The sequence below is a fragment of the Anser brachyrhynchus genome (genome assembly GCF_964034855.1).
Source record: "Anser brachyrhynchus genome assembly, chromosome: 7".
Lineage (NCBI taxonomy): Eukaryota > Metazoa > Chordata > Aves > Anseriformes > Anatidae > Anser > Anser brachyrhynchus.
The window spans coordinates 9324965-9343753 of NC_137701.1; the positions used below are offsets into that span (position 1 = coordinate 9324965).

Genomic DNA, 18789 nt, shown 5'->3' on the forward strand with positions numbered 1-18789 from the left:
GATTGGCGTGCTAGTGTCTGTGCATACGTGCACGTGCATGTGTGCTTTTACCAACTATTTAAAACCTCTCAAACAGGAAAAAAAAAAAACAGGTAGCAAATGAAGTAAGCACGGTACAGTTAAACAAACATCTCATTGCATGAAATGGTTCCTGGTGGGCCCTGGAAACGAGAACGTCCTACAGTATGCCCAAATACATTGGTATTGCAGACTGCATGAGGTTTTTAAGTTGACTAAGAAATGCTAAGTAATTTTTCACAATTATGTCTTGGAAAGTAAGAGGAAGCTAAAGAGAATTTTTTGTGGTTTCCTACTTGGAATATCAAATACTGATTTTCTTAAACAGGTTCTCACTGTTAGTATTTCTTAATTTTATCTCCAGGGAAAGGATGAGTGGAGATGTTATATAAAAAGAAAACACAAATTTGAAACTTTTTACATTTCTATGTTTGTTTTTTTGTTTTAAAGAAAAAATAAATAAATAAAAAAAACTCATTTTGAAGTAAAGCCTTGCCTCTCTACCTCAAGAATGAGTTTGGATACAGCCTAAAGAAACCTTCTCTATTGCTTTTGCCCCCGTCCCTGAGCAAGGACCAGGAGCATTCCCTCCGTTTCACCTCTCTACCCATGGCTTGTATCCTGAGCAGAGCCCAGTGCCTGCCACTCGCTTCCTCCGCCACGATCTCCAGCTACCAGGGATCCTGCGGTGACACACAGGGCGTCTGAGGAGACGCCCAGAAGTTCATCTTCCATGTGTTAAATCAAAACCAGCGCGCGTAGAGTCAGCCAATTTTTTTTCCCCTCTCCTGTCAGAACAGATTTCATTTTGCTTTTGTTTTGATTTTAAAAGGAAAACATTCTGGAGGGAAAAAAAATGCTTAAACATTGGAAAATGACAGCTTATTTGGAATAAAAATAAAATAAAGAACAAAAACAACCGGAAACCCAACTACTGAGACTTCAACATGGGTTTGCACAGCCCCATTGGTCCCCTCTAGAGGAGGGTCTCCCCTGCACTGGGTGGGGGGGGGACAGCCCAGGTGAGCTCAGATGCCTGCAGCAGCACTTTTGAGCCCAAAAGCATTTAATATCCCTTCCATACAGTGGCTGGAGCTGCCAGCCAGTCCTCTTGAAAAACTGAATATACTCCCCTTGCCACTTCCACAGGACATCCCCGAGCTGCTTGGAGGCACCTGCGAGGGCTGGGAAGCCGGAACACAGCAGAAAGCCTACAAAAGCAGCGAGTTTTAGGGCATCGAGCCAGAAAGGGAAGATGCCTCGTCTTTTCTGAATGTAACACTGCATCGCTAAATACACATGTGGGTTTTCACTATTTGCTTGCAGTCAGGATGTCTTCTGCTTTATCAATTTTGCTTACTCCCCCGTCACGTGCAGGGCAGTCACTCTCTGGCCATCCTTCCCATTCAACCCACCTGAGCTAATGCAAGGAAGCACATGGTAGGGTCTCCAGGGACCAAAGCCCCAAACACTCACCCCATCACCCACCAGGTACAACACAGGCTCTGTGGTGCTGCCAAGGCAGCAATTAGCTGCCATTAGGTAAGCAAATGGCTTTCTTGGCATTATTAATCCAGCAGCAAAATATGGACTACCTGTATATCTTGAATAACCTCACATGCACAGCCTCACAAGACATCCAGAGAACATCATGGTAGTTTGTAAAAGCTTTGTGAAAGGCTAAAAAGAGAGCAGTCTTTAATAGTTTCAGTGCTTTCACATTTGGTAAGTTCGGGCTTTGGCTAGCAAGAGGACTCGATACACATTCCTGCCATTAATTGCTTCTGAATTTACAATCGTAAATCTCTTAAAAGCAATACTCCAAACAAAACACTTCCCGATCTTCTGGCTTTCTTAGCATTAAGTAAGAGGGTGGGAAAGTACTCACAACCCTCAGATGTTTTGCTAAAACCATCTGCTGTGCTGCTTCAGGTCAGCCCCGACACCAGAACTGAGGCATCGCACAGCCCGTCTGGCCTTGGGGCATGCCCAGAAAATTATTACTTCTCTTTTTCCCGGCGGGGTTAAGCGTGGCCTATGGTCACAGCAGGTAGGAACATCAGTGGGAGGCTGCCCAGGTGCATGTACAGGGCTGTGGCCATACCTGGAGGCTGCTGGGCCATTCTACTTTGTCTTCACTGCAGCAGCTGCTCTTGCTGTCACTTGCTTTGAGGGAACAGATGGGCTTGCTCAGTCTGTCTGCGGATTTCCAAGCCCATCAGCCAAGAGGGGCCAGTGAATACAGCAAAGGAAGACCCCTCTTGGAGAGCCTCTCCTTGGGCATCCAACAAAAGAGAAAACGAAGAGCTAACGCTGGACAAGACCCAAGAACTCTTTGTGTGAAGAACTACTGGTGGGAAAAACATGCCCTTGAGAGACCGAGCCAGAGGCAAGTGGTGGCAATGGCTAATAACCCCCCAGGCTGGAAGGGCTGGGGCTTATGTGACAGCCCAGCATGCCCATGGCATCAGATGGACGGAAATCCTGGCGGATTTTGCTCAGCCCACTTAGAAACCACACCTGCATGTGGAGACAGAGCTTTTTGTTCTTCTGCTTGCAAACAAAATGTCCTTTCAGCAACACCTGGCTGTGGCTCCTGCTTCTGTTTCGCTCTCCTAGTATTTTCTCAGTCGCACTGAAGCCCACAAGCCCTTTAGCTTTCAGTCCACAAATGGAAGGTCAGCCACTGTTCAGAGAGGTCAAAGTCTTTGTTTGCAGCCCCAAATAGGATTGCATTACTTAAGCCTGAGCTGCCATTCTCAATTTTCTTCATTCACACTACACACTGGCAGCCGATTCGGTTGAAAGAAATTTGGCAAGTGCTCTTGGACCTTCATCCTCCACTGTTCCCTTTTCCCCAAACAGTTAAACCAACTGTTTTCCTTTGCTATTAATGAAAGATACTAAAGCATCTCGCTAGCGCATAAGTAGAGCAAACAAACGCGTGCCTGTTTGGGAACCACTTGGCTCGCACCGTGAGGATCTGATAGCAATTAATGCCTCTGCACTTCTTAATGCCTTCTTTTTATTTAAGCTTTTCCAGATGTATCACCGAGCACATCACCACCCAGCATCCTAGGCATAAGCGACAAGGTGCACAGGATTAGGTATCTGATACCTGCGCTAAACAAAACACAACTTCAAACTCCTCCTGCAATTGCAGGTGCACTGTTTAAAGGCTGCAGCATGAAAATACATAAAACCCCCTGGGGATGCTTTCTACTGGAGGAGACCCTTCTTTTCCAAGAGAGAGGCTGTCAGTCTCCTACTTGCCATGGCCATGTTGATGTTTTTTGGGAAGAAAGCCCTGCAATAGCAGTGAGGAGCCTTGACCGAACACAGCTGATGGCTCTCCCTCCTCACCTCAGCAGAAGAAGCACTCAGAAACCAGTTCTCTGCAGTGATGAAGAGCTTTCCTCCCTATTAAGTGACAGCTTTCCCTGGATAGCTTCATCTGATGTCACCCGCCAGCACCAAACCTTGCAAGTAGCTGGCAAGACGCGAGAGGCAACGAATGCGTCACCTCATGGACTGCGCCACCAGCACTCACTTATTACTAATATCTGTTTCTAACGAGTAAAACAGACCCTGTGTAAGTTGGCACACACACCTAACGTGTGTAGGTGGCGATCCCCTGGAATCACAGGCTGACTCACCGACGCGAAAGGCACATGCCAACGCCTCCACACCCCGGGGCCCTCGAGCCTTTCTTGCTGGGATGGGAAGGCAGGCTGCACCGAAAGCAGTCACAGCTTTAATTTATTATATTCTGTTCAAAAGCTGTCCCAAGTTGGGTTAATCCAAATCATGCTGCCTGCATGGTTTTGTACATTCCTGATGTTTTATTTATACCTCTTCTGTTAGCAGAACGTATACTGGGTTATCCATGGGTCCCTGGTGCCAATAAATGTCAGGACTGGAAGTTGCATTGTTTGTTCAGCTCGGTAATGAGAGGTTTTGTAACACAATCATTCAACGCTGACACCATTTATTGACTCTGTAAAACAACCACTTTTCGAACTCGTTATCATTAATTGATCCCATGGAAGTCAAGCTCAAAAGAAAGAAAAAGACTCGTCATATTAGCAAGGCAAGGTTTCGCACCGGGCAACGTGCTGATGAATCACCAATTGGATTATTTCCAGGCTCAACCACTGGAGTTCAGAAATCCTTTAGCGCCCAGAACCGATAGCAAGGGTGAGCCAAAATGTGTTGCTGACTGCTGCCCCTTCCCAGGGAGCTCCCCCAGCACCAGCTCCCCCGGACGAGGATGCACCAGCACTGGAGGGACTTGGAAATGTGAAACACAACCTGTTTTATTCAGGATTTAGTTCAGAATTTGTTTTCAGAATCAGAAATGAACTTCAGACCACATGAAGTTAGGATCTAAAACAGAATTCACTCAGTATCGGTGGGATTTGGGAAAGTGTTCTTCCTTCCTTCCATTTCTGAGGACTAGATTTTTAAAATATTCAGATACCCAAGGATGCAGATATACCTAAAGCAGGATAATCACCACGCTTCCGAAAGCCCATTAAGTACCTGACTGCATCTTAGGGTAGCAAAGACAAACTTTAAATGTCTCATTAAAATCTTTACTGAATAAGGGTTGGACTTGACTCTTAAACTTCTCCCTCAGTCAACAACATTATTAAAGAGACAGGTAAGAGATGCTGATCCATATCCAGATGTCTCCAAAGACTTGGCTAGATCTTAATACAGGTCCAACGCTTGTTCCTACCTGAAAATACTGATGATACAATGATAACTGCATTTCATGTTTTGTAATGGCAGAGACTCACTGGCGATCCTGCACAGGGTTATTAGACTTGCAGCAGAACTTTAATATGCCCAAAATGCTTAAGATCGTACAAGTGTTGTCAAAATTTTAATATCGTACCCACTGGAAAACAACCCACCTTCAACAAAATACAAGGTACTTCAGTGGTATATAGAATCTCAGAAAGAAAAAACGTACCGGGTAAAAGTCCAAGATCATTGTTTCTACTTTTTCATTTCCATACTGTCAAAACATGTCTTTTCGGTAAGAACAGAGTAGCTTTGTTTCAACTTTGCCATTTTATTTAGACAAGTCCATTACTTGAATTATATTTCTATTTATTCTACTAGATACTGTTCCGTTTATATACACACCTATGATTTCCAAATGATTTTTTTAATACTTGCTATTCCATATATTTTAAAAATACCACATTTCCTTTCCACAGCCTTGAAGCCTCATTTAATATCTAAAGACATATCATGGAGCAGAAACTACAGTCCTCTGCCAGCTCTAGCTCCTGAGCTTTATCCAGTGCATGCTACCTTTTCTTCGGAAGAAATATAACCGATTGTGGGGTTGCACCAGGAAAAGCCAGTTCTCTTTTCTATTTGACAAGTATTGAAGATGTAGAGGCTACCAAAAGGTAGAAACAGGGAAGCATAAAATCAACAGCAAAGGATTTAAAGACCTCTTAGGGGTCTCAAGAGCAAAATGGAGCAATGCTGTCCGGATATGTGCACGGGTGCCCTGTGTAAAGTGGCTTTGGCTGATGGGCAGCAAGCTGTCAGTCTTAAGGCACATCTGAGTGGGTTCCCCAAACCTGCACCGAGACTACAGCTTCCCACAAAAGGACTGCGAATTTATTCATGTAATGCTTCCCAGCACCATGCCAGGATCAAAAGCCCCAGCCCAAGGGCATTTGCTCATTTTAAATGAGCATACTGTGCTTTTTGTCTTTTTTTTTTTTTCTTTTGGTGTACAGTGAGAGCTGGGCATGAGATTTATGCTGAAGGAGGAGCTGAGTTAATGTGTCAATGACTTACCAAGGTTATTAAAGGGTCTCATTTGAGACACAGGAGCATCTTGAAGGCCTCTCCCAACCTAGCAGATTCCATCACTCTATAATCCCACCTCAGCTCACGGCTGCATCCCACAGGCAATGAGCACAGGCCATATTAACACACGTTTGTGCCACTCCTGCCAGCACCTCATAGGGACCTGCCACTACACCCAGCAGCCTCACCCTGCTGAGCCTGAGTTTCCCCATTTTAAACAAAATGTAAATATGGTGTGCTTTTTACCTTTGCAAAGTCAGAAAAACATCATTCTGATTGCAAGACGTGGGCTTCTAACCCTAGGAGGACAGATATCTTAGCATCCAAGATCTGACATATAAAGATTTCATGCTTTTCTTGAAGGGAGAGTCAGAATTAAGTGGTTTTCTTTTTTAAAAAATAAGAAGCTCCATAAGTCATCTGTATTATTATAAAAATATATTCCTATCATTTTTCTTTAACCACCAAAGTAAATGTTATGTACACAGAGGAAAAAAAAAGAACAAAGGTGCATATAAAATAAACAACACTGCCACAAAATAAATACTTCAGAAATACGATAATGTGATGAGGCATCTTCCTAGCTACTTTTTAAGATGTCAAGTGTAATTCAGACTCGACTTCCTCCTACCACCAGAAATGTTCATCAAGAAAAAATGTAGACCACACCACCTAAAGCTCCCCACATATAAACACCCAGAGAATGCGCAAACTGGATTATAAAAATTTAGTGCTCTCAAATTCCAGTGCTGCAGCCAGCCAGCCAGACACAGGGCGTATGTCCTGGATCGAGACTGCAACGTCAAATTACACTAATTATTTTCTTGGAACAAAAGTTCTGAAGAGTCCTGGTTATGAAATGTTGAGGCGTTTCATTCCCCTCTGACAGGCAGTTGGCCGGATGCCACCAGGGAGACAGGGAGGGCTCTTTCAGCCAAAATCTCGGCTTGTTGTAAATGCTTCGCCGTATTTATCATAACATCCACCAAGTGCCTTGAACAGTGCAGACGGGGAGACGCTCTCACCCTATAAAATGGAGAAGGGGCATGCTAGCTCCTCTCTTTTTCTTTTTACTACAGATGCCAGAAACGAAAGACCACCAACCTGGACAGCAGAGGTCACAGCCACACGTGCCACAATTGCGCACAAGAGGAGCAGATCAGTAGGTCCAAACCATCGAACGCCTCCCTGCATAGGAAGCCCATCAGTCTCCCTGTGCACGTGGACTGCAGCTGCCTGCAGGACGGGTTTGGACCCTTTGGTCTCCCTCCATCAGGGAGCACATCTTCGGGGGGTCTCAAAGTAGAGCATCAGAGCTTCTTGCCTCCAAAAGCAGTTTAGGATGCGTACACCACACAGACAGGCTGTGAAACAAACTAGCATGCTCTAAGCGAGGGTGCTGGAAGGATCTGCCTTAAAACTATCCTTCTGCTCTGAACCAAAATACCAAGTGCTACTGGAATAAGAACTAGGGAGGTGGCATAACAGCAAAACGTGTGCTGAAAGCCACAGCATAGCAGGAGAACCAAGCAGGCTCACCAAGTACATCGAGGAGACAGATTTATAGCTGCACACAGACTTGCAAAGTCATTAGAGACCCAAATGCATTACAAAACAGAAATATAGAGCCAAAATGATCCTCCAAGCTGAAAAGGTATCCTTAATTTTTTGCTTTATTAAAAATATGTATTTTAGCTGCTGATTCTCCTTCTCTCCAATTTAATTTCTGGCCTTCCCCTCCCATACAGGAAAACTCCTCTGGATACAGAGGCACCTCTGGCAGCAAGCTCACGCATGAGCCTGGCCCTTCACTGCCTTCATTCACTGTTCTGCTCCCCGTGAAGCCAAAACAAAGGATGCGACTGATGTACCCATTTCATTTTTTTCTCTCAGTCTTGTTTTTTTTTTGGTTTGGTTTGGTTTTGTTTTTTTTTCTCCTCCAATTTATGAAGACCTGAGTCATTGCAGGAATTAAGTGACAGCAGAATAGGAAGGGTTTGTTTTGTTTTTATCCAAACACATGGAAATGTTGCACCGTGCTGAGCTCTGCCTGAGCTGTGTCAATCCCAGTCCTAAACCAAGCCCCAGCCAGCGATGCTGGGAGGTGCCCAAGCCAGGGACAATTCTTAGTAAGGAGCAGTTTTCCATCAGAAAAAAAGAAAAAAGTTAAAGATAAGAACCGTAAAAGAATCAAAGTGGTAACTTCCAGGGTGGGACAAGGAGAGCAGACATCCAGCTCCTCACATCCTGCTTTCCTGAGCTCTTGCCTAAGCAGTAAGAGAGGAAGATGAAAGGGGAAAACCACCATTAATTCTTGGTGAAATCTAGTTCTACGTGAAGCATCAGGAGAGTTCTCCAGGAGGCCCCAGCAGCTGAGCTCAGTAATGATACCTGCCTGCATCAAACGCCACCAGCACGACTTCCTTTCTTAAGGGTACATTTTGTAAAATTTCACGAGTGACAGGTTCATAGCCCTATTCACGAAAGGTCATAAAAACCTGTATTCTCATTTTCCAGTGCTCTAACCGATAGCTAAAACAGCCGGCATGATTTAGGGGCTGCAGTTTGCCGGTGTGATTGCTGCTGAGCCGAGGAAGAGCCTTCGTGCATACCGATACCAGAACTCCAATTTGGCAGGCTAAAAGTCCCCTAAAATTGTAAAGTGCTGCAATAACTTTATGTGACTTTATAGGACTGCGTTCCAAAACCCCAGCCATTTCTAAAATAAAGCGCCTAAAGAAATTTCAGGGCTCCAATTACAGTATTTAAAAGGAAATGTACCGCTCAAGACCTTGCAGCGCTCAGACTCCGACGAAGCACTCAACAGCCTCCAAATTGGTTCCCACAGAGTGAAGTTACTGGAAATCAGTGCAGCATTTTTCACTCCATTTTCCAGCGACTTTACATGGCCGAGAAGGGAGAAGCACATTGAATGGATTTACGTGGATGCCCCGGGAAGGAGCCTGGTGGAGGACACAGCAGGACACACCGACTGAAGCAGTGGCAAGGCAGAGCCCTCCTGGGGCTGGTGGCGTTCTGGTGGGCACTGCAGGATGGGGATCCCATAGAGTGCAGAGCTGCCAAGCTGCACACAAGGGAAATACAGAGAAACAGAACCCAAACCTTTTATAACGTCCTGGACTAGGAGGCTTCCCTTGCTCTCCATTAGGACACAGCTGCTGTTGGTAGACCAGAGATCCAAGATGACCCAGGGGGTTCAGAACCAGAGAAACCAGACAAAAAGATGTTGAGGAGTTAATAATATTAAAAAAAAAAAAAAAAAAAAAAAGACTATTATGGCATAAAGGAGGCTCCAGAAGCTGGGAGCAGCCCCTGAAAGCAGTCGTGTTTCTGAGCAGTGCCATCTGCTAAGGTTTTGCTCCTGACGGACTCTCTGCCAGGATAAGGCTCTTCTTCAGCCTCAGCCTCGCAGCAAGTTGCACGTATCTATTTTAATCCCTGAGTAAAAATACCTACACACATGGAGCTTAAAGTAGGAGAAATTGCCCAAATCCTTTGTTGGTAGAGATTATATAAATACCTACAGGGAACATACAGCAGGTATTAATTTATCATAAAATATAGTTACTTGATTGAGAAGAAAATTTCCGTCAAGCCTTTCATCTTGTAAAAGTTGTTTCCCCCCCCTTTTTTTAAATAAAGGGAAAAAACAGTCCTATTGTAGTTGAAAATGCTTGGTTCCTAGAAAAGGAGTATAATGAGCCCTAAACCAAAGGCCCTGACAGGTCTGACATGGGAAAAAATAAAAACAGGAAAATATGTGTTGGGGAGGGGTTTCAATAGAACTTCAGTCTTTTCAAGGGAACCTCTCCTGCCGGATGTTTGTTTTTCCAACTTACCACCTCTTGGATGGGGTCAATCTGAATACCAGCTGCTACACTGACAAATATGAATCCATATAATTCTACAACAGCATCAGCAGAACGTAATTCAAAATTGGCTTAAAACTATCCCGCTAACCCCATTGCTACATTGGTGCAACACCTTTGCACGACCACACAGTGCCCTCCATCCCTTCGCTCCATACCTCTAGGCTTGGCTGATGCTGAAAAATGCTGTTGTTAAATGGTGTACTGGTGGTGGAGAATCCCCCCTCCCAGCCAGCTCAAGTCGTGATGCTCAGTCACAGCAGAAATAAATGCAACTCCTAAATGATGGCTAGAGAATCTGCTTTCTAGCAGCATTTCTGAGTTTCTTTAATGCACAAGATAAAAATCGGCATATTGGCATCCTGCGCTTCACTGATTCTGAACCAGGAATAAAAAGCTGGATTGGTTTCAGGTTCCTCCGGCCCAGACACTGCTTGGAAAAGTCCCGATAAGATTTTATTGCAGATTATTTTTCCTGCAGGGAAAGCGAGGCTGACAGAGAAAAATACAGCATTGTTTGTGCTAACAGGAAAATTAAAAAACTTGTAATTCTCACAAGATAACATCCAAGGGACATACTCAGAGACACAGAGAGCTGCTGAACACATGGGGATCTCTGCATTCATGGCTTAAAGTTTATCAAGACCTAAAGTAACTTCAGCTGCACCTCCTTCTCTTTCTTGTATGGCCTTACAAACTACTACTACTCCCGTACTACATGCTACTCCTGTAGCATGGGTGTCCAACTGGCTGCTGCAAAAATCATGGTACACAATGCAAAGGAGCATCTGACATTATTATAATTTAAGGATTATTAAACCTGATCCAGGTATTGTCTTAAGTCCCATCTTCAGTTTAAATACAGTATCCTTGGTGCTAATATCCACCAAAGACTTACAAAAGTAAAGATGCACAGTTTATATTAAATATGCTTTTTAAGCTGTTCCTATGAAACCCCATTACACATGCACAGAAATGTGCAGATCAGCCCATAAACTCCTTTCTGGCAGTCCCTGCTCACTGATGCTGAAATCAAGGTGTTTCTGCAGAGCATTGCACTTGGTTACAGCAGATTTTAGGGGGAAAGATGCACGTGGTGCGAGCGATTAGTCGCTGCCAGGCTGCTCCTGACCCACAGCTGAGAGAAGGGTGAGGGAATACATAGGTTTTATATAAGTGGAATAGGTTTTTCCACTGGGGTGCAGATGTTTTCCTCTCTTTTCATTGCACATTTCTCCAGCACATGACTTGTGTGTGTCAAGAAGAGAAGCACTCAGGGTACCAGGCTGTTTGGAACTGTGCATCTTTTGAAAGTAGCTGATTATAAATAACGCAAAGGAGCTGCAGGTGAGGGTTTTCCCTAGAAAGGGGAAGTGAGCTTACCTTAACCAGGGAAAGCTCTGTGTAGTGGAGCTGAGACAGTGAGGAGGGTGAAACAAAAGCCAGAGTGGCTCTGTACAGCAGCCTGTAGCTGTTCCTACATTTTGGTCTTTTTCAGTACTTGTCTTCATTTTCATTAAATGGCGTAATTTGCCTCTTGTTCTTCAACGCACCCGTCTAATCTCTCCCCACCACGCTGCCTACCACAAAGAGCCCCATCCAAACGCTGCTGAAGCTGAATTCTCATTCGCCTTTTTTTCCTACTAAAAGCAGTATGCTAACTGGCGGAAAAAAATATTTCTTAGAAGAAAATTTAAGCAACTGTCCTGGTTCCTCCTGATTAATAAGTCTTGTATTTATTCAGCAAATCATTTTAAGGAATGCGTTTACTTCCCTCTCTCTGTTCTAGACCTCAGATTTATGGTGCGAGGCAGCAGCAGCATTTGTGGGTCGGGTGTTTACCTCGTTAGATGTAGTTTATGAAAACTTTTATATCAAGGTCTTAAAAACCTTTTCCCAATTCTGGTACTTCCCCAACAAAATCCTTCAAATTCACCTGTTTAAGAGGCGATGAAATGAGACACAGAGAAGCCAGACTGCTTCACCCAGCCCCACATCACCATGCTATCCCCAACCCAGGTGCCCAAACCACTGAACCTCTACCTTCGCTACAGCCTGCGCTACAAAGCTCAGTTTTACCCAACCTCTTTGAGTCTGACACCTTTCAGATCATATTTGGGTGGTTGGTTGTTTTTTGTTTTCTTAAAAAAAAAAAAAAAAATCAACAACAGGCAGCTTGGCACCCTCCGTTTGACGTGCAAAACAGATCAGGCCTTAAAGTTATCTGTGTGCGACTCCATTGCCTTTAAGTCATGCTGTACTAATGTGAAGAAGGGACAACGTAGTTAGACAACTATAACAAGAATCGTGATTAAAAGCAAATGCTCTGCTTATGAAGTGAATATAACTTGGTAAGAAAGTGCGTGGGTTGAAAAGATCAAATTCCTTCATGTTGGTTTTCAGGACATATGTAAAGCCTTCCGACTCCTTGTTCAGCTAGAGAAGCATGGCCAGGCTCCTATGTTTGCCATGGCAAATAGCATTTCTGTTGTACATTTCTTCAGAAGTACACCCCTGTATCATTATACCACAGGACAAATGTTTATTGACATTTCAACTGTACTCTATTGGGTGTTTTAATAACAAAGTATGTTTATTCCATTCACAGTAATAGTCACACTGAGTCATTGTCTCCTGCTCTCATAAGTGGCTGTGAAGCCAAATGGGGGAGAAAAAGGAAAAAGCTCCGCACAGCATGTTACAGTAATTATAATAGTTGTCCTATAATACCTATTTGTTCTGTGTTATTTCTCCTCTAGATCATTTCCATTTCAAAATATAATGTTCCCATCACATTTGGAATATATATATGTATATAATTTCCATGTTTTGTACAAAAAGTATGTAACAAATAATACCCACGGTAAAGATGGCCCTGGGATCTTGGGGAGTTGTGCTAGAAAGTCACAGCAACAACTTCTCTTTTCTACCTTAACATCTTTATTTTCTGTCAAGTGAGAGATATCATTCCCTCTGGCTGAACAATTTGAATTGTATCTTTAGGTTGTGGTCTGGGAGGCTTGTTTTGCCACTGTTTTCTTCCTCAGGTCATTTGCAACTGGATTCTATGATTCTGATCACAAGTTGCCCTGCACCATTACCACTCACTGACTGCACACATTAGCAGCTCGCTGCCCAGCACATCCTGCACCAGTAAGCACACCATGCCCCATGCATCAAGCACCGCAGAGCTCCAAGGGGTGGTTTGCTCAGAGGAAGCCCAAGATGTGTGCTACTCCTTTGCTCTACTCTTCATTAATGCCACTTTTGGGATTGCTTTCTTGGTCTGTTACCAGCTCACCGCCTCACCTCCCCTCATCCGTTAGTAATGCTTAAATTGCATCCTATTGCTACAGAAATCCAACACCCAAGTCCAGGAAACTTCTCTGCTCCCAAGCCGTTCCCTAGCTGCCGGTAGATAAATCTCACCTTTCCCTGTATTACTCCTTCTAAACCTTAAATAACAAGAGCATATAGAATAATTTAAGACAGTCCTAGAAGGGGCACCGAGACAACGGCTGCTTCGACCTCCCCACACTACAGCTGCTGCCACCATCCCCGAACCCCCAAAATCTGACAACCCCATTTCTGACCACCTCCACGACGGTATCGGCACCAGGTGGGGCTTCACAAGCCACCAGGTCACTGTCCGTGTTGGGTCCAGCATTCCTGGATAAAACTCCTATCATTCATCCTCTTCAGAAAAAAAACTGCTTCTGCTTTGATGCCAAGCTCTTGTTGACTACCGAGAACAGCAGCAGGATCTCAGCTACTCTTAGTACAGCTACCCTAGGAATAATTAATGGCAGTTGGTTGTACACTCAGCTGAATGAATCACTGCCACTCCAGGGAAGTCAAGAGGCCAGAACCTCGCCGGCATTAAAAACATATAGATCCCCCGAGTCCCCTGCTGGCTTTTATCTGCTAGTAATCTAGAACAGCGTTTTCTGACTACTCCTTCAAAGTCATGCCTTTTTTCAGCCTCATCAAATTCCTCACACCCATTGTGCTGCTGGGACTTGGTAGCTCACCCCAAGTCTTCACTCGCTCAAGACATGATTCATCTGCAGCCCCCTTTCTGCCTTTGTCTGGTTCCCCAACGATTCAAAGCGGTAGCCAAAACAAACACAAAGCTTTTCCATTAACCAGTTTGGGTAAGTACTGTCCTGCCACAAGTCTTTATTTGAAGGCATTGGTCTAGCTGGACCAATTGAGATGGAAATGAGCGTAATTACCAGCGTAAACAATCTGTTATGTTCCATACAAGTCAGAGCATAAATCACCACTGGTCCACCACATTACCATCTGAATAGGAGGAGGTGGCTAATGGGCCATATGCTAAAAAGCAGGTTACTCGCATCTTCATTTGCAAATGAAAAGCAAGAATGACAGCTGGAGAGTGAAGATATGACCACTGGTCCTATTGCCATTCCCAGGATCCCCACGTAGAAAACCCACCTACCAAACCACCATACAGGCTGTCTGTTCTGAACACTGTCTACTTCATGACGAGGCTCCAAAAATTGCTTGTAATACATCAAGTGCACAACCCAACCCAGCTCCAGCTCCATCTAGGAGGTTTCTGGATTAATTTCATATATTACAAGATAGCATTTGAAAAAACTAGACTGGAAAAAACTACGTGTTTACCTTCCCAGGCTGTGGTGTATGCCATCGGACCACAGCTTCCCAAGAGAAGAGTGGGGATGATACCAAACAAGCGCTGTGCATTGGCCGGGGCTCATAGGGACCACCAGTAACACCACACGTATACCCCATCTCCAGCTCTCAGGCCCGAGCCATACCCAGGAGCTACACGATGCCTTCAGAAGACCAGGCACAGCAGATGGGCTAAGAGAAGCATGCGGACAGCAACTACAAAGGATGACTGTGCACTGGAAGAAACACCTGCCTAAGCAGGTGTTAACCACCAGGTTCAGATGCCACAAGTGAGCACAGGCAGAAAAACCTTCAGCTCCACAACAGGAGATGTTCAATGACAAAGCTGAATTAAGGAGTTAGCCCTCCCTACCCTAAGCTGCTTGTTCACAACAATTGTGGTAAAACAAAGAAGGGAAAACAGGGTGGTTTTTTCAGCCCAGTTAGTTCACGCACCAAGTTCCCAGAGCAGCCCCACAAAGAGCTCCATGGACACGATGACATGGTAACTGAATACCCAAATGCCCCCAAACCCAACCATTAATCCTAAAACAACACTACCTACTTCATAATGGCTTAAAACAGCACAGAGCAAGGTTTCAGGTTTGTTCTGCCTCAGCAGTGCTGCTGCCGCCAGCGCCGTTTTACTACCTCCTTGCAAAGACGTTGCTTTGTTCCTCGGCAGCAGGACTTTCTCCCCTTGGTCTGCTGGTTGTGCCCTGCCCGTCAACGCATACTCTTGACTTAGTGCTTTAAAGAATAAAAATGAAAAGCCTTAAATTGAGAAGTCAAGCCGCTCTTAAGTGCGCAAGCAATAGGGCTCCCAGAAAGGAAACTAATTACACTGGAAATGATGAGCTAAACAGACGCAGCGTGACACCAGAAACAACCACTGAAGGTGCACTAATAAGCTTCACCAGGCGCATTATTTCTTGCTCACGAGGGTGCCATTTTGTCCCATGCCACCAGCTTCAGCCCACAGTCCCGTCCCCAAACAATGTGTTCTGTAGGATGCTCCTGAGAGCTGCCAGCCCCACCCCAGAGGGCAATCTCACTGATAACCCTGGCAGAAAACTAAACCTAACTACCAACTCCGTGGTATTTTCCTCCTAAAGAAGTTTTTCCTCCTTCTTCACCGACTTCAGAAATGATCTAACACATCCTCCCTCGGCAAGGAAGAATGAGGCAGTCAAATCACAACATCCTGGCATTTGTAGCAACTAATGGATATAAACAGCATCTTCAAATCTGTCAAAATAATTTACGTTATCTCCCAAAGTTTCCTTGCAGTATGCACAGTTGCCGAGTTAAATGGTTTTACAATTGCAAATCATTTTTTGGGAACAGTCTAAAGAATGAGGGCATTCATCAATAGCTTTATTAATACGGGTGGAAAGAATAATGGATGCAATATCTGCTACAGGGACATCACATTATGATACATGCTTTAACTAATCTGCAATCTAAAAAAAAAAAGAAAGAAAAAAGAGCATCACATCCCAGGGAGGCTCTTATCATTTGCCTACTGCTCTCTCTTTAGGCACTTTCAGCACCTGATTAATTAATAATTGTTGCTTGGCTTATGCTGCTCGGCAACTTCTGTACCCTGGCTGTGAATCATAATCTGGCACTAAAAATTTAATAGGTGCATTGCCACGCTATCTGAGATGCACCCTGTTGAGTGTTAAATAACTTATTTTTTGTAAATATAGTGTTGTTTTTTTTTTTAAGCCTGAAAGCAGCATTATGCTTCAATAATTCTACCTGTCACCAATAGCAGTAATTAGCATTTGTGTTGCTTCATTGGGAGGTTACCTGATAGGATCTAATTAGGGATTTTTTTCCATTGTTTTTTTTTTCCAAAGCCATCATCTGCAGCAATGCTTTTCACCCGAACAAGTGGGTTCATTAAACACAAGTGGTCAGTTGGGTTTTTTGGTGCCATTTGTAAAGGCTGAGCCCTGCATTTGGGGCAGTAACAGCTTCAAAGCCCTGCAGGTACTGGACGCTGCTGAGCTCCAGGTAACAAGGCTCTCGAGGAAAAAATACCTAAAATAACCATAACAACCAATTCTTGAATAACATCAACCCCTTCTCCCTAGTGCCTAGCGTGAGTGCTGCTTGCTGCAGCCTTTCTGAACAGAGCTGAGCACTGCACAGCACAGGTTTGGGGATTACAGAGAATTTTGGGGATGTGCACATCACGCAGGTAGGTCTGAAAGCAGCACCTTCTGACAGCCACACAGGAGCACAAACACTCCCAGCCATTTGCCTTTGCTTTTTGCCATCACTTGTGCGGAAAGAGAACAGGAAAAAAAAGTAATAAAGATTTTAGTAGAACTAATTAAAATTAAATTACTCACAATTTACAGCCTTCTATATGCCCAAAAATAATAGCAGTAAAAAGACAGATTCTGAAATATTAAATAAAAAAATATTTCTGGTTTTTCCTTGCTTTTATGTCAGCCAAGAAAAAATTAAAAATACTGCCAGTATGCCTGCATCATCATCAGCAATAATTCTTGACAAAACCATTAATCATGAAACATTTATTCAACATTTTGCCTTTTCTACCTACATGAGAATAATCCACAAATTAAAAGGAGACCAAGCAGGGTTACCACCACGATGATTAAAAGCTTTGGAAGAAATACAAACGCCTGCACTTCGGGGCATAAGCTGACCTCTGGTACACTGGAAGAGCTGAGCCAAAACTACAGCGAGTCAAACCAAAGCTGCCTTCAGGAAAAAGGCTTCCCCCCGAGCTGCTAGCACTGCCCTGTGCCAGGCAGACCCCAACTTTGGAGCTATTTGGGCAGGCATTTGCACCACACACAAGAGACTCCTTGTCTCTGGGTGACAAGGTAAGTGTGAATTTTGGATAATTGCTTTTTTTTTAAAAAAAAAAGAAAAAAAGCCGGAATCCAGTAAGAAGATGGGATCAGCTGCTCAACAGAAATGCTTCTCGGTGCATTTAGGAGACAAGCAATTCGGTGAAAAAGTGAACTCTCATCATCCCCAGGAATATTTTCCTGACTTACAGCCAAAAATATAATAATAATAATAGTCCATGATGCATGAAAATCTCGCAGAACACATAATTCACAGACCTGTACAAAGCCAGAAAAATCCCTGTGATCCTGCAAGTGCTTTTCAAACCAGCAACAGAGCAAGGAGGAAGTACACAAATGTGACAGAGCTGAAAGGAACTCATGACAAATGCTAAATATCGATGCAACGACTGAGGACCTGAGCAAGAGCATGAGAAAAAGGGGCCAAAATGAAGAGCCCCATGTTTCCTGCTCCAACAGACATCCCATCGATGCTGCAAACACTGTCAGGCACCTTGCAGGGAATTAACAGGAATATGATCTGTCTCGGGAAAGGCACGGCTTTTCTTCTGCAACCACACTAGGAGCACAGGCATTTGGGTTCGGTTTTCGAGACGGCTTCAGCTCCGCTCCCAGATGTTTCCTGTGGTTTTGTTTGTTTGTTTGTTTGTTTTTTCCTCCTCTTCTGGGTACAGTCAGGTATTTCCTTCTGTCTCACTGCAGCAACAACACCGAGCTTGTTAGGGAAAGGATCCAAAAGCCCGTTGCACAAGACGCCTGTATTATTTTACAGACAGGGAAACTGAGTCACTCCTGCTTGCACCAGTAAAACCCCAGGCACCGAGCCACAGGCTCCTCTAATTTAAACCCTCCCCTTTCACGGAAAACACGGTGACATCTAGCCCGAGAGATGTTTTCTACTGACTTTAAAGCTGCCAGGAATTTACTCCCAGCCCTCAGCTTTCTCGGTTTTGCAGCCTGTAAATGGTGTGTGCTGCATCCTGGCACAGAGCAGGGACCCAAAACCACGACTTCAGAAAACAGAAGTTTGTTTGTCACAGCTCTTAAAGCAGACGCTGGCTGACCTCTTCAGCAGCGTTGGAGTATTTTTCTTTTCTGACCTATTTGCTGCACTGTCTATTATCTTCCCACTTATTTTAAGTTCTGCTAAGCCCAGCGCAGAAGGTTCGCAGTTTATATTGCACTTTGCTGATCCTCCTGTTTTGTTTTTCCCCCTGTAACATATGGCCACTGAGGTGATAGCTCTCTTTCACTTCTGTGTCTTGTTTTACCACCTTATATTTTTTTTAATACCAAAATCTATACGACACTTCTCTCTTCAGGTATCTCCTATGTGTGAATAGCAGTTTTATCTTCACCTTCCCCCCCGCCCCCCGCCCCGAACTGCTCTGGATGCCCACCCTGTACCAGTGCAAGACTGTGACAGCACTGGAAACTTCTGTTGCAAAAAGGAGAAACGAGTGCTTGTGCTCAGGGTGGTATTTTAGGTATTGCTAAAGTTTAGTAACAACAGCAATCTTATCCTCCTTTAC

At 44.2% G+C, this 18789-nt stretch overlaps 1 protein-coding gene across 10 annotated transcripts in view; it reads right to left on the bottom strand.

Moving 5' to 3' along the window:
- The window catches only part of ERBB4 (erb-b2 receptor tyrosine kinase 4), a 580719-nt gene that overhangs the window by 527473 nt on the left and 34457 nt on the right, over window positions 1-18789 (bottom strand). The gene's annotated exons all lie outside the window — the stretch shown is intronic.